The sequence below is a fragment of the Cryptotermes secundus genome, unplaced genomic scaffold (assembly GCF_002891405.2).
Source record: "Cryptotermes secundus unplaced genomic scaffold, Csec_1.0 scaffold70, whole genome shotgun sequence".
Taxonomy (NCBI): domain Eukaryota; kingdom Metazoa; phylum Arthropoda; class Insecta; order Blattodea; family Kalotermitidae; genus Cryptotermes; species Cryptotermes secundus.
Window position 1 is genome coordinate 3,871,306 of NW_019734964.1, and position 17,296 is coordinate 3,888,601.

Here is a 17,296-nt window from a genome sequence, read left to right on the forward strand (position 1 = left end):
GGTCGTGGAATTTTTAAGGGCGGAAAAATTCAGGGAACAAGTCCTGCGGGAGGGACTTTAATCCGTGGGTCCCGTGTCGTAGATTTACTGCACGTAGAAGAACCTCATGTCTCTAGGAGACCTCTGAGCAAAATTAGGCCAAGTTTCCTGCCCAACTAGTTTCCAATTCCTCCGGTAGATGGGGGAAGTATCAGGTACCACTGCCAGAGGAGGGGGGACCTCTCTGACAGAAAGGGACTAAAGTATTAGATACCACTGCCAAGTAGAAGGTAGAAACCTTGCTGGCAGAAAGGGACTAGGAACCCCTGCCAGAGGAGGGACGACCTCGCTGACAGAAAGGGACTAACTGTTAGATACCACTGCCAGTAAGAGGTTGGAACCTCGCTGGCAGAAAGGGGCTGATAGAAGCACCAGTACCGGTAGGGTATGGAGACAGTAGAAATTAAAGGGGGATGCACAATGGACAAGTAACCGGTCTAAGTGCATGGAGAAACCCACCCCCTTCCAATTATCGATACGAGATTACTGTCAAATGATGAAGTGAATTAGATAAAGCAGAGGAATTGGAAAATGAGGTCTGGATTCGCCTGGAGTCGAATTCCAGACCATTTCCGTGGAACAAAAAGTGTATTAATTCCATCCAGTGTGACTGATGGTTTTTTAAATATTTTATTCTTTACATTTTTTGGTCTTATAGACCGTCTTCAGAAGGATATAAATACAGTTAGAAACCTTAGATATTCTTTTGAAAATGGTCTATAGGACCGATATATGTAAAGAATAAAAGATTAAAAAGAAAAACCAATCAGTCACACTGGACGGAATTAATAACCCTTTTGTAATATTGTTAGTGGGGCGGACCAGAATGAAAAAAACAATTTCCGTGGAAGTTTAGACTCCGAAATCCCCAGAAATAGCAAAATTCCTGTATATGCTTATTCATGGAAGGCTGCAGTTCGATTATTTTCCTCGTACTCGTATGATAATAATTAAAGGAAACAAAGAAATATTTCGGAAGTGTTTATTATCTCAATTGAAACTAAATGTCATGTAATCCCTACCTCGTCAATTTCACAATTAAGGGACGCAAGAGCAGTAAGTTGCTGCTTTGTTATGAGCAAGCAAATTCTCGCGAGTTTCTCTATGACTTTGTCTGAGTACCAGAATTATATGTTGACCTGCTGTAATTCAAGACAAGGCTCTTCAGAAAAGGCAATATTATTAAAATTGAATATTCATGAACATAGAGGACCTTGCTCATTAAATAACCATTAAACCGTCATAAACTAGAAAACATTTTTATATAAAGTACGTATTTGAAATTTGTTATTCCAGTTTTTATTCTGCTAAAATATGAGAGACGATAAAAAAATTCAAGAAAGAAACTAAAAATATTTTAAAGGGACTAAGTAGGTTTCAGTAGTCTTCTCATGAGTTCGATGTAGAAGGGGAGTAAAGAGAAAGGGCAACTAAAATCTTAGCTAAACCTAACCTCAAACTTGTAAAACTGGTGTAAATTAAGTGGGTTGTAATTCTCTGTAACCATCCCATTTCATCTGACGTAGTCCGTAGTCGTCTGTCCCTGTCATCACAACAGGTTTCAATAACAATCACGTGAGGCGCTAAAGTATCTTCTCATTATAACTGTTAAGGCATAGATAAAGGTTTAAGTTGTCCCTGTGCTTAATTTACTAAGCACTATGAAATGAGAACACGTGAGGGACTTGAGTTATAACTCTACTTTCTTGACATCTGCACTAGATGGAATGTTATTGTTACGAATTGAAACACAACACCTTTTATTTTTATTCTTCCTAGCTTAGTATTTACTTTCTTACTCATGTAGCTGAGCCCTTCTGGAGGAGCCGCCAATTCTGCACTACTCAAAAATTTTCCAGCATTTTATGGAACCCGAGGATTCATTACCGTGTTCACAAGAGCCCTCAAATAGTCACTATCCTAAGCCAGGTCAATCCAATCCATACCATCCTATCTAAAATCAATTTTAATATTATCCACTCACATACGCCTTCCTCTTCCCAGGCCATATATTTTTTTTAATTTGTGTTATGTTGTAATTATGAAGAATCAAGGAAACGAAAGTCGGCCTCTTGACTGTGACTCTATTTGCCATCAATTGATATAAGTACGCCTGATATATATAACACTTCATACCTCGCTTATAAGGATTAAGAAATAGAATCCTCTAGAATTCTTTGCATCTTAATTAACTGTTGTATCCAGCGGCCTCTGTAGTCTAGGGGTAACTTTCCCACCTCATGACTCAAGGTAAGCGGTTTCAAACCCGGCGGAGATCGTGGAATTTTTAAGGGCGGAAAAATTCATGGCACAAGTCCTCCGGGAGGGACTTTAAGCCGTGGGTCCCGTGTCGTAGCTTTACGGCACGTAAAAGAACCTCATGTCTCCAAAGGAGGTCACTGAGCTAAATTAAGAACATTTCCCGCCCAACAGTAGTCTCTATCGCCTCGGTAGATGGGGGAAGCATTGAGATACCTCTGAGCCAGTAGAGGCCGACCTCGCTGGCTGAGTAGGGACTGATGGTAAGCACCAATACCGGTAGGATATAGAGGCTGGTAGAAGATTATAGGGGGACGCACAATAGATCAAACTGGTCGCGGTGCATGGGGAAACCCACCCCCTCCAATAATAATAATAATAATAACTGCTGTATCCACAGTATTAAGTAAGTTACATGGCGTATGATATTCGTTAGTAATTGTAAAATTTCCTATTTTATAGAACTCAGTGGTTTATATCCTTTGTCATATAATTCTGATGCTAGATATTGTCTGTTTTCATTTATGTTCACATTTCTGAACCCTGCTTTTGTGATATGCATTTTATTTGGTCATTCTATATTCATCCCCTTGCGGTTGCAATTCTGAATATATTTAGACTGTAATTGTCAGCGCTACTCGTAATTTTCCACTCCCTCTTAATGTCCCCATTTTAAATTCAATATTGAAGTTAAAGGCACACAGTGAAGACTGCAGAGATATATTTTTTGTTAATTTTATTCTAAACGTGTATTTTTTTTACAAATAATTTTGTTATTCACAGAGACACTGCAGTCATCGGATGATAAATTCTATTATTGACGAACTGAATAAAAAATAAGAATATTTCATTGCAAGCAGACCTAAATTTTATTTTATCTTCTAATTTATTTCATTGATTATAAGTATAAAAATATATTTCAAATTAAAGTTTTCGGTCTCAATGGGTGACTAGTGACTAGACCATGTGATGGATGACAGAACTAAGATTCGCAATAGTAGCCGTGTACATACCGGTTGCGGGGTCCAGCCAGCCTCCAATTTGATGTGAACTTGTGGCGCTTTCCTGGTAAATAAACCGTCCATGGATTGAAGCTTACCATTCCTATCCATCCTGTGCCGAGGTTAAGAGTACGTGGAGCTATACCTCCACTCCAGATATGTTGTTCTTGTGTGGTATTTAATTAAATACTGGTATATTTTTTAGTTTACCGGTCACGGTAGCCGAGCGGTCTGAGGCATGTACTGTCTTCACCCGCTCGGAAGCCGAGGTCGTGGGTTCGAATCCCACTCAGCACATTGATATTTGGTGTGTGTATGCGTTTATTTTAAGTTTGTGTTGTCCTGTGTTTAGGTAGAGGCCTTGCGACGAGCTGGTCACCCGTCCAAGGAGTTCTACCGCCTGTAAAAACGATCAACGAAACTGAGAAATCAGCCCTATGCTCCAAAGTGAGAACGGAAAGAAACTGAATCTTTCAGTTTAAACTGTTATATACTATACGAAGTCTGTAGTAGATTTCTTGAAGTTTGATTTACCTCAGGTTGCACGAGGTAACATAGTCGATTGAGGCAATATGCTACAAGCCGGAAGGTCGTCGGATCGAATCCCGATGAGGTGGATTTCTTCAATCGAACTAATTCTTCCAGCCGCACTATTGCCCTGGAGTCGACTCAGCCCCTAACATAAATGAGTACCAGGAATATTCTTGGGTGTAACATGAAGTTGAAACATCTCTAAAATTTCAGTTCGTATCAGTAGACGGCCATATTTGAATATAGACCCAGGGGTCTCCGATAGACCACTAATACGATGAGTTTCCTGAAACTCCCACTAGGGGATCTCTCTAATTCATGATTGCGCACAACTTTCCCACTAACGATGCCCCCCCAATTATGATGTCTCAGAAAGAACATTAATTATATAAGGCTCTGGTGATCGCGCGGTCTATCTCAGCGATATGTATATTTAGTTGCCTTCATTTCTAGAATCGGTTTCATCTTCATTCTGACATTTCTAAACTCTCATTTGTATGGATCACTTTTAACAATGGAGTCAAGAATATCATATCTTTAGTTACCATGCAACTCAGCCTTTCTTCACAGCGTTCTATTGACAATGATTACTACGTATGTAGCATTTCGCCTGTCATTAGTACTCATGTCATTACCTCACTAACAGTATACAGTCACTTCAGATATAAAATTGCATCGAATTGTTGCGGATAAGGTCCCTCAGTCGGACATCAAGCGTCCTACTTCACTTAAAAGATTTATTTCGTGTTATATGAAAGCATTTAGGATCATGGTAAGTTACTTAAATTGATTACAAATTATTTATCTTGAAATAATGATATTTTTTTTCCTTGGCACTACAGCCCCAGTGAGCCTAGGCCTACCTCCATGAACTTCTCCGTTCACTTCGGTTTTTCTAGATCTTACACATTCGGTAGGACTCCTTGGGCGAGTGATCAGCTCGTAGCAATGTAGGCAAACACAGAAAAACGCACACAAACATCCATGGCCTGAGTGGGATTCGAACCCAGGATCTCTGCTTCCAAGCGAGCGAAGACAGTACATGCCTTAGACCGCTCGGCTACCGTGACCGGCACGAAATAATGATATACCCGTTCCTTACCTCATCTATTGTCGCAGTAATTGCATAATTAGGTATACATTACACGAAATTAGTTTTTCAATTAAATTACGCTAGAAATATAAATTTGTCCGTAGGTACGGTTAGTGTTGTATGCTCCCTGGTTGACTTTGTTGTCTTGTATATCTACTAATCTCTCTTTCCTTCAGGCCAACCGACTAAGTATTTGTCCTGATGAAGTGTACTAAGGTAAAAGGTAAGGTAAAGTTGTCACTGTGCTTAATTAATTAAGCACTACGCCATAAAGGCGTATGGGGTAGTGGGTGTATAAATACACATTTTCTTGACCTCGGCATTAGCTGGGGGTGAGGTCAGCTTCACGTCCCGGCCGCTTTACCCCCGATACACATTGGATAGGAGGCTGGGTGGACCCCAGAGCCGGTCTGGATGATTTGGAGAAGAGAAAATTCTTGGCCCTACCGAGACTCGAACTCCAAACCCACAGTAGTCCAGCTCGTAGCCAGTCGCTATACCGACTATGCTACCAGGACTCCTGATAAAGTGTCGTATTTAGATCATTTATTTAATTTAAATTCAGTTTATCACCCTCATCGAAAACGAGAATATTATACTTAAGCCAATAAGTACCTCTCCGAAAAGTATTTCAGTTAGAAGTTGTAGCTGTGTTCATTAGTAAGATCAGAATTTTGCCGCGCCATAGCTCGAGCGGTTAGTCGCTGGCTTCCCACAGCGGCGTCCCGGGTTCGATCCCGGGTCTGGTAAAGTGAGATTTGTGCTTGACAAAGTGGCGCTGGGGCAGGTTTTCTCTCAGTACTTCGGTTTCCCCTGCCAATCTTCATTCTACCAATTGTTCCACAATCACCCTCACCTATCATCTGGGGCTGGGACAATAGGCCGTAGTATAAGGGACTTAGTCCCATCCCAATAACATTAATAAAAGATCAGAATTGTACGTATTCTACTCCATATGTATAATTGTTTTTTGGTACGAGAAGTAACCATAAAGCACTGAAACTGACGTATGACTTGAGGTAGAATAGGCGCCTCTTTTTAATATTTATTTCATTTATTTTTTCCTTAATAATAATATTATTTTGATATTTACAAGTTCGTTTCCACAGAAAAGAACATTTACACTGCTTTCCTTTTCTCTGTGTTCATCAGAGTAATTTCGTAAAGACCCTCGCCCTAAGTTTTGGTGGGGAAAATTATGAAAAGTTTATCAGCAGAAGGTGTCAGGATACAGATTGACATTAGCTTCAATCAGATTATGATGTAAATATCGCAGTTATGTTGAATTCTAGATACGTATGACTAAATAAAAATTTGAAGAAAGCAGTCTTTTGGAATGTGGCACCGTGTAGATGTGGTGTTAACCGACGTTTCGGAGGAACATATCGCCTCCATCTTCTGGGTATAAGGAAAAATAAGAAAATCCTCAAGCGAAGAAACCGTGAGAACCGGTACATTTTCCTTATACTCTGAAGATGGAGACGATACGTTCCTCCGAAACATCGGTTAACACCACATCTACACGGTGCCACATCCCAGAAGACTGCTTTCTTCACCGCCGTGAAAACCTCAAATCTTACAAATAAAAATTTGATTCGTAAGGAAAATAAAGTCAGATTAACTTCGTGTAATGCTTGCTACCATTCACTTCAGAACACTTTTCCTTCTCGTTTGTTGTCTAAAGAGGTAAAAATTAGAATGTAAATGCTATAGTTATGTTCGTCTCACTTATTAAGGTAGGAACAGGGCGCTGAAAAGCACATATGGACCGAAGAGGGATGACGTAATAGGATCCATAATGAAGAGCTTCATTTTTTTCCCTTGGCACTACAGCCCCAGTGGGTCTAGGCCTACCTCCATGAACTTCTCAGTTCACTTCGGTTTTGGTACATCTTACACATTTGGTAGGACTCCTTGGGCGGGTGATCAGCTCGTCGCAAGGCCTCTACCTCTACACAAACACAGAAAAACGCACACAAACATCCATGCCCTTAATGGGATTCGAACCCACGATCCCGGCTTCTGAGTGAGCGAAGACAGTGCATGCCTTAGACCGCTCGGCTACCGTGACATGCGAAGAGCTTCGTAGCTTGAACTTTTCGCCACATAAAATTAGAATCATCAAGTTAATGTGGATGAGATAGGCAGAGCATGTAGCATGATGAGAAAGAAAGGGAAAGTCTACAGGGTTTTGGGGGGAAAGTCAAAATGAAAGAAGCCACTAGGAGGACCTAGGCGGAGGGAGGGAAACATTAAGATGATAAACTGGATCATTGAGAGAGTGTGGATGGTATGGACCAGGTTAATTTGGCTCAGGATAGGTATTATTGGCGGATTCTTGTGAACACAGTAATGAATCAACGGGTTCCATAAATTGTTGGGAAATTCTTGACGAACTGAGCGACGGGCAGCTTCTAATGGACTCAGCTCCGTGGAGTTAGTCACGTGTGTATGATGAACAAAATGTCAGTTACTATTACATGCAGTCACTCATAATTTGTTGCTGAGGGAGCAAAATTACATATTGAACCAGAAAGACATTTTCTATTTGCATCCGCAGTTTTACGCTCAAGCTCCCAAAAATTAGGAAGTGTTGCTACGTTAGTAATAACCTCTGTCATCTTCTTCGTTATAAGTGTACAGTTCAGGATTCCAAGGAGCACAATTTTATCCTATTAACCAGACCGCCTTGTCTGATCATAGAAATTAGCTGTCTTAAACATTGTTAGATGTAAGCCCAGAACATATTGTGATATACACAGCCATTTCTAGACAACGCCCGAAATACGCGCAAAAACAATAGAAAAGATATCGGAAGAAGTGTTTTCTATGTAGTCCGTTATATGCCCAGTTCTAGGCAAAGGGCCAATAAACAACCATTCTGACAAGAGAAGAGGTGTTTTCTATGCAGTCCGTGCTATGCCCAGTGCTGAGTGAGGGGCCAATAAATACGCATCCTGACAAGTGACACGTGTTTTCTTCCGTGAGGTTCGAAATGACTCTATATAACGAGAGGCGAACAATAATTGGGAGTTCAGTTCAGTTCAGTTGTAGGAGTACAGAAGAGTAAAAGGAGTAACGGAGAATGAGAGTTAGAATGGAGCGTGTCCTAGTGATCTGTGAAGTGGATAGATTGGCGATAGCGCTATAATTGATTGTGATTAAGAGAGACTGTAAGACAAGGTGTTAATCATTCCAATTCAAAACCCGTTATTATTGATCACGGAACCCCGAACACATGACAGTAGGTTTCCTTCTTCAGTTAACGAATGAGAACTGGAGCAGAGAATTCTAGTTGAAACATAGTTGTTACTAAAAAGTGGCTTTAAAACTATTTTATGGTTATATGAAAACCTGTGTTGAGTGTAATGTTCCCCTCTTAAATAGGCCGGGAGCACTGCCCAGGCGGTAAAGAGACTGAATGAGCACCTCACCTGTGTCACCCATGTAGTGCAGATGTTGAAATATCTTGCCTTCGAGTCCCAAAAATTGTTCAAGAAGTAATACTTCACTTTATAAACATAGTGGTAACTATAACTGCCACTTGCTTTAACGTCATAAATCTTTGCATTTTGCCCAGGGAATGTATCGATTTTTTCGTACGATTCTCAAAATAAACTTTTTTTCAGTGTATATGACATTATTTTGGATATTATCTTTGGTCCTGGATTTGTTTAAAAAATAATTAATACTATTTAAAAATTCCATCTTTTGGTGTGTATGACATCGTGTAGTCCGTAGAAATTCAACCGAGGTTTCGGAGAAGCGTTCATCTCCACTTTCAGTATCGAACTAAGTCGAGCAAGAAAACAGCAGGAAAGAGACAGCAGACAATTTTAGACTTATGAAGAAAGCCGTCTTCTGGGATGTGACGCCGTGTAGAAATTGTGTTAACAGAGATTTCGGAGGAACGTATCGCCTCCATCTTCAGGGTAGAAAACAAGAAGAAATCGGCTAACGAACCAGCAGAGCAGGTGCAACAGACCTCAAATCTTACAATTTTTTACTTACTTTAAATATTATTTCCTTAAACACAATGAATCAGTTGATTTGTGTAATGGAGATACGGCCTGTTTTCTGTCAGATATTAAACTAATTTTTAAATATTTATTAAGATGAACTTCATTCTTCAAACATTACATTTTTACACATGTAGCAAATTTTAAGACATATTAACTTGGATGGGATGGTATGGATTGGACAGATCTGGCTCAGGATAGGGAACAGTGGAGGGCTCTTGTGAATACTGTGATTAACCTTCGGGTTCCATAAAACGCTGGGAAATTCTTGAGTAGCTGCAGAATTGACAGCTCCTCAAGAAGGGCTCAGCTCCATGTGTAAGTAAGTAAGTAAAGAATATTAACTGTTAACAACAAAAAATTTATCCATGTCGTTTCGCTTTTGTACTAAAGTCCGCAAGAAACCCCAATACGCTGTTCCATTGAAGAAAGTATATGAAGGTCACATGAGCAGAACAACCGGGCAAGAAATTCGATCTTTTTACCATATTAAAGTATCTCCTGCTCTTTCCTCTGCTTCATCTTTCTCTGAAAATTATTGGTAATATTGCCTGTTCCCTCCATAGAAACATGTCATCTATTTTCTTTCCCTCTTCAGATGTTGTGCTCTTGAGAACAGAAGTGACGATACAATTAAAGCTTAATTTGAAAAGGTTTCTCAGAACTGCGCCTTCTTTTGATCTCATCAAAACAGATAAGTAGTTTTACAAGTCGCACCACATACGTGAGCTTCATAAACTGCCTCCAGAAGCACAGATGTTAAGACTTAGTTCTCAGTGTGTCCTCTGCAAAGGGGCTATGCGCATTTTGGCGTCGTTTAATGCTACATAATTCTCTCCTGTGTCGTGTGAAGTAACAGCATTTCCTTAATTACCCTAAATCAGTGTATGTGATTACAAGATTTGCCAATTTCTGTCACATAACGACTTTTCTTTTTAATCAAAATTTGTCATTTTACCAATACTTATAGACGTGTTATTATTGCGTGGCTTGAATAAGAATCTTCTTTGTACATGGGCTATTACTGCGTCTATAATATCAGCCTCATTATGTAGTAGTTGGCGGAATGAGAATTGGTAAGGGAAACCGAAGTAGTCGGGGCAAACCTGTTTCGAAGTCTCATAAACTTATAGGCCTCTACGACCTGTTATAGATAAAGTTTTACCTTATTACCTCTATATATATGAGCCTCATAGATCAAATATTTCGAAGGAACGCCGCCCACCAATGACGCGCACAGTCTGTATCATGTAAGCCTAATATCTAATTCCCACTAGCTGCTTTTGAAAAAAACGACGAAATTCGATTTCAACTGAATATAAAGTTTGAAGTAAATCTAGCCAAAATTAAATTATAACTGTTGGATCATTGTGGATATGACGCCATGCCTTACCATGAAGACTGAGGCAGCAGATTCCCCCGAAATTTTCATATGTATTTATCAGACTTCATATCTTCATAATTAACACCGTAGTAAGACAATCGAATATCAGAAAATTAAATATTCCTGGTGCTTTCTTCTACAGACAATCAACACAAAATTCCATCGAAGTCTGTGGAGTAGTTTGAGATGGAAAGTGTGAATGAACGACCTCCACATTATGCGTCTTTTTACAGGAAAAAAACACACTACTACTGTTTACTGCATATTGCCGTTAGAAGAGTAACTCTGTTTCAATGAGTATTGGAAAAATTCGACCTTATATATTCTTCTGCGGTTGGAAAGTTCATACTCCCACCTGTGGTGCTGCAGCTGTAAATGTATTCTCATGGTAGTGCCAGGAGACAGGGTGATATATGATAAAACAGAAGGAATGAAAGAGGTGGTTACTAATTGCTGTGAACTAGAGGGTTCGCCGTGGAAACTGTCCTGAAAAATAAATACTCATACGCTCTCTGTCCTAGGAGGCACGCGTTAGCGTAGTTGGTTGAGGCACTATGCTGCAAGCCGGAAAGTCGCGAGATCAATTCCCGTTGAAGTCACTGGATTTTTAAATTGACCTAATCCTTCCAGCAGCAATATATCCATGGAGTCGACTCAGCCTCTAACAGAACTGAGTACCTGAAATCTTCCTGAGGGGTAAAGGGCCCCCGGGGTGTAAAGCTGACAACCTTACTGCCATCTGTGAGCCGATTTTCTAGATACAATGTGGGAACCTCGACGTCTCACAAACCTATGGGTCTCCAAGTCCTGTTACGGGGATATCTTTACTTTTTTTATTATCCTTCTCTTGTCTTCTTCCTTCCTTCCTGCTATTCTCTTCTGTAGTGATTTCTGTTCTTATTCCTTCCCTCTTGCGCCTACTTTCCTTATTTTGAAAAAAAAAAAAAAAAAGTGTAGGCTTATGAGATTGCCTTGTTGTGTGTTTGTGTATCCCCTTAATGTCATTCCGGCGACAAGAAAGAGTTTTTGGAGGCATCGTTTTTATGCGGTCAATGTCACATCAGAGGGGGGTTAACTATTAGTTCTTCCCAGAAGTTCTTGTTTTTTTTTTATTTCTCCTTCGATGTTTCTCTCATATTCACATTCTCTATAATATTCACGTGAGATATTCCCACCAAATTTCCCTACAATTTCTATATTGCTGGTCTTCCTCATTATGCTACATGCCCACATTACCCCAACGCCCCTTAAGGTGAGCCGGAAGAGCTAAAGTGACTGGTTCCGGTATGAACGAACTGGGTTCAATTGCCGGTGGGGACAGGGAAATTCCCCTTTTTCCACCGCATCAAAATTGACTTTGAGTACGATCTAATACATATCCTGTGTAAACCGACTCCGTTTTGTAGGGTGTAAATCGGACGGAGCGTGAAGCTAACTATTCATCTCCATCTACATTGCTGAGTATTACGTTTTTGGACATTATCCATCGTCTTGTCTATTTCTTCAACCGTCCTGTTTCCTTTTTAAAAACACAACGTTTCGGAGACTGGATTCTGTCCCCATTCTCAGGTAAAACCTACTCAATTGGGCCCAGTAGATAGAGCTAGTCCCTACCTCCGGACCCGGACAAGACGATGGATAATGTCCAAAAACATAATACTTGTAGCAATATACCATCGTCACAAATTTTTAGATCTTATGTACTTTGCTGAGGTTTTAAAATTAGTTGAATATGCCTCTACTCTCTATATGTCTTCATGACTTCGTGTTTAAGAATAGGTGAAATTGTTTCTTGAAGAATATTAATGCTATAGGGTAGTTCAAGAAGTTGTATATGAGTATCCAGTCGGGAATAGATGATAAAGGATAGTCTTACATCTGGTTGTCCTTTTGGTAAGGATAACAGTATTTCGGGGCACGCGGTAGCGTAGTTGGTTGAGGCACTATGCTACAAGCCAGAAGGTCGCGGGTTCAAGTCCCGATGAGGTCATTGGATTTCTACAAATGACCTAATCCTTCCAGATGCACTATGGGTCGACTCGGCCTCTAACAGAAATGAGTACCAGGAATCTTCCTGGGGTGTAAAGGGGAGCCGACGTGTAAGGCTGACAATCTCACAGCCATCTGTGAGCCGATTGTCTAGATAATGTAGGACCCTCAACATCTCACAACCCTATGGGCCTCCACGGCCTGTTACAGGGATATCTTTACTTTACTTTACTTAACAACTTTTCAGCGTAAGTCATATTCGATTAGCAAAAACTGTACACAGACCTCGAAAATGGAGTGATTTTGCAGAAAGAATGCGACAAGCAGTAATATGAGACAGCAGAAACCGTGTGTTCCATTTTATTTGCAATTCTTATATACGAAGTATTCTTTAGTTGAGGAATGTAAACTGGAGGTACGAATTACTTTCTAGGAAACATAGCTCTTTCTCTCTCTGTGTCTTGACACAATCAAACTCACTTCGCCGCCTCATACAACGCGCTGTCAGCTTATGATATATACTAGTTATGAGTTTGGTGTTGATTTCTTGCACATAAATAAAATACAGTATCATGACGCTTGGGGCGAATTAAGATGGCGTTAGTCCCGGTATGTGAATGAGGAATCCCCGCTAAGCGACACTCAGCTGTTTGTAACATGTTAACGAGATTGAAGACAGAATCTGACATGTACATCACCAACCATGAAATTATAAACAGCGTACTAACAAATGAACGTCTATTGTGCTGATGTGTTCGAGGTCAGGTGTGTCAGCGACTGCCGGACGGGGTGATAAATTGGAATTTTGTGGGGGTTAGTCTCCAGTGACCTGTTTTCTTTTGGACTGACGACAGCTCAGTCGATACAGTGACTTGGCTACGGGCTGGATAACCGAGAAATCGAGGTTTCTTCCCCGGCAGGGGGGACAGATCTATCCACAGGGTTCAGACCGGACCTTGGGTCCTGCTAAAGAGTAAATGGGGTCTCTTTCCCTTGGGGTTAAGCTATCGGAGTGTAAAAGCTGGCCAATGACTTCAGTCTAGTGCTGAGGTTAAGAATTGGTGCTAGAGGGAAAGAGATATTGTTTTCAGAGCATAGCGTTTATGTCACATTGAGCTGAAAGTGTATATAGAACATGTTTATATATTTAAACTTTAAGGAAAAAGCCACCCTTTAGGGTTCCTTGAAATGATATGAAGAAAAATATACTTGTAATTATGTGAAGCACTGTCCTTCATCTCGACTATTCCTTATTCCTACTCCATACATGTTTACCCACATTATATCGATTTTAATCGAACCACGAGAGAGGAACCTGGAATAGCGATAAAGTTTTCAAATTTTATTTGTGATGTACCAGATTTGAATCCTATCAGATTTAACGATTATTCAGAATAAAAATTTTCTTGGTTTTCTTCACTTACTAGGGCTACTACCAGAGATAGAATCTTAAAATAGGTCACGATCGATCTCTTTCAAAATTTTAATTACTTGGCGTTCGTTATCACCTATTTATTTATTTCAACTCCAATACAGGCAATTTAGAAACCTCTTGTCAAATAATTTAACATTAAATAGCTAGACGGACAGACGGACGGACGGATAGTTAGTTGGATGGATGTACTGCTCAGATTTTAGAGCTATATTTTCGTCTTCCTATATCTTACACTCCGAGTAGAATCTACGGGTATATTTCTTCTTTCTTGACGTTCTAATAAAGTGGTTAGAATGAAGCATTCTTTTGCCATTGACTCTCACTTAAGCACTTGTTCTCTTGTCTCTCCAGTGGGTCTAGTTTTTAACAACGTAACTTCGATTTTCGTTCAAAGAATAAGACTATTAAATTTTTCGTTGTTCTCTTCTAACACAGTTTCTGTTGCTTATAGATCGACAGACGAAAAATGTGAAAACTCTTCTCTTTTTTCCATTTTTTATTGCTAGTGGGGGGGGGGGCTAAGTCCCTTGTACTGCGGCCACTTCTGGCCCATTGTACCAGCCCCAGACGATAGGTGAGGGTGACTGTGGAGCAATTGGTGGAATGAAGATTGGCAGGGGAAACCGAAGTACTCGGAGAAAACCTGCCCCAGCGCCACTTTGTCCACCACAGATCCCACTTGACCAGACCCGGGATCGAACCCAGGCCGCCACAGTGGGAAGCCAGCGAATAACCGCTTGAGCTATGGCGCGGCCATTTTCTTTCTATAATCCTTCTTTTGTTTCTCTTACCTCTCTGTCTGCTCTCTTCGAATACCTGACTGAACTACCTTATTCTGGGTCATCCGGCAGGTCTCATTAACTTCTTATACAAACTTAATATTATGTTGTTTGTACCTGTCTAAATTAGCTAAAAGCCTCTTTTTTCTCTCTCAGTGTATAAGGACTGGTCGTATGGGATGAACCCCCGCGCATAACATATGGCTAGTTCCATTTTCAAAAATTGCAGGTCACCCGCTGCTACTTTTACCTTTTAGGAAGGTATTTTAACCCTTCTTCATTTCTTTTTCTTTCAGTGCTTGAAACTGTCAAAGATTTGTGAGGGAGTGCAACCGCTTCAAGCAGATGTTACCACAGCAATTTCAGTGTTCATGAAAAATGCAGCTACAAATTTCACGTTGTAATCTACGTCAGGTCAGTGCAGTAACATAATTATTAAGTAAAAATTTCTTTGTAGGACTTTTAAGCAAATCTCCCAAAATAAGGAATGAGAGGACCAATTCGTGCTGCCAATTAAAATCTATTTCTTCAAACTCGGCAGAAAGGCGTATGGGTAGATTTACCCTTACGTATAAAGTAAAAAAAAATCTCCGTGATTTTAGTCCGCAAGGGAACTATACCGACCGAGCGACCGCCGCTTGTCGGCGAAGTTAGTGTAAAGTAAACGGTTCCTATAATATGATGTTTTAAGTTACGGGTGGAAAATCTGTTAGGAAAAAAATGAAATGAGTAATTCTAACATCAATCAAATGTAACTTTTTAAAGCGAACAGTATTAATGGAAACTGAGTAAGTAAAGTAAAAAGTAAAGCTATCCCTGTACCAGGCCGTGAACACCCATAGGGTTGTGAGATGTTGAGGGTCCCACATTATCTAGACAATCGGTTCAAAGATGGCGGTAAGGTTGTCAGCCTTACGCGCCGGCCGTGCTCTACTCCCCAGGAAAATTATTATTTAATTCCTGGTACTCATTTCTGTTAGAGACTGAGTAAACCCCAAGGCCCAGTGCGGCTCGAAGGATTAGGTCAACTGAAAAATATCCAATGAACTCATCGGGATTTGAACCAGCGACCTTTCGGCTTGTAGCGTAGCACCTCAACCACTATAATGGGAACTGAAACCACACAATTTCACATTCTGAGTATTTCTGAGTATTTTCCCCCTTGACTTGATAATTATAAGGATACCAGATGAGTAGCAGTATGATGAACTCTCATGCTTCAGCCTTTTCCTCTTAAAGTCAGGCTATAAGTCTGTTGTTTCCAGAATCAGAGTCATTCAATCTAACAAAGACGGCCTGCAGTTTCTCCTTTCGGCTTGCATTTACTGTAGCCCAAGAGATAAGCTCGACGCTCCAGTAAGTTGCTAGTTTCACTCTGGCTGTCCGATCGAGGAGCAGTCTCCTTAAGGCTTCGAACAAGCCTAATTTTGAAGAAAGCCATCTTCTTGGATATGACGCCGTGTATATAGTGTGTTAACCGACGTTTCGGATGAACGTATCGCCTCCATCTTCAAGGTAGAAAACAAGAAGAAATCCTTGAGCCAACAAGCGTGAGCAGGTGCAACAGACTACACTGAAGATGGAGGTGATAGGTTCCTCCTAAACGTCTGTTAACACAATATCTACACGACGCCACATCCCAGAAGACTGCTTTCTTCATACCCACCGCCATGAAAACCTCAGATCTTCAAAGCCTAATTTTGCCTAATTTTTTCTTTACATCAGTTCTCATTTATAATAATGTAATTAAGTGAATAAAATGAGTTTATTGAACCATGTTTCTTAAAATATGTAAATCTGTGTCTACATAGTACCAAGCTTTTGCGGCAGACATATTAGTAATATACATAACTATTTTCATCATTTCAAATCAATTTAGCTACTATTGCTACTGCCTCTAACACCATCGCTATTGAAACATTTTTATTTCTCTTTTCTCAGTCAATTTTCTAATCGTATATCTTCAGTTAATATAACCTCAACTAGTGTTTATGCCCCTCTAGCTCTATTCTCAAATTAGCATCTAGTTTTGAATAAGTGCTTTCCAACTTATTTTAACTTCGCTATGTTTGTACAGTTTATAGTTTTCTTGTATGCAAAGTCCTCATTTATGCTTAACCATTTACTGCATACAAACTCTTCTTTCCACCTTTCTTCTATCCTACATACAGATGTCTTTGTACGTATTCCATTCTTAGACACTCATAATTTATATTCTTCCATCAAGAGCCAAGAGTCAAAATTAAATTACGTGTAAAACTATAACTTGAGACACATTTGAACTTCTAGGGTTCTAGGTATGATACTTAAGGCTAAAATACTCTAGAAATAAGGAGCTCAATCAAGGTAGCTATTTCTTCCCATAATTCGCTTAATAACACTGATTTTATTGTCAGAGGAGAGCCCTTGTTAAACAATTGGAAGGATGTATGATTTGAGGTTTTCACGGCGTGACTATGAAAAAAGTAGTCTTCTGGGATGTGGCACCGTGTAGAAGTGGTGTTAACCGACGTTTCGGAGGAACGTATCGCCTCCATCTTCAAGGTAGAAGGAAAAATAAGAAAATCCGCAAGCGAAGAGACCGTGTGGATTTTCTTATTTTTCCTTCTACCTTGAAGATGGAGGCGATACGTTCCTCCGAAATGTCGGTTAACACCACTTCTACACGGTGCCACATCCCAGACGGCTGTTTTCTTCAATTGGAAGGATAGCCACGAATGTCAGGGCCGCGGAAAAAGGGTTGAGTGAAAGTCTCGGGGCGGCATAT

General features: G+C 40.2%; 1 long non-coding RNA gene across 1 annotated transcript in view; it reads left to right on the top strand.

Moving 5' to 3' along the window:
• LOC117282673 overlaps positions 1-17,296 on the top strand; it is a 245,500-nt gene that overhangs the window by 121,950 nt on the left and 106,254 nt on the right. The window contains exon 3 of the long non-coding RNA XR_004513505.1: positions 14,826-14,943. This is a non-coding gene — a long non-coding RNA (uncharacterized LOC117282673). The remainder of the gene's footprint in view (positions 1-14,825; positions 14,944-17,296) is intronic.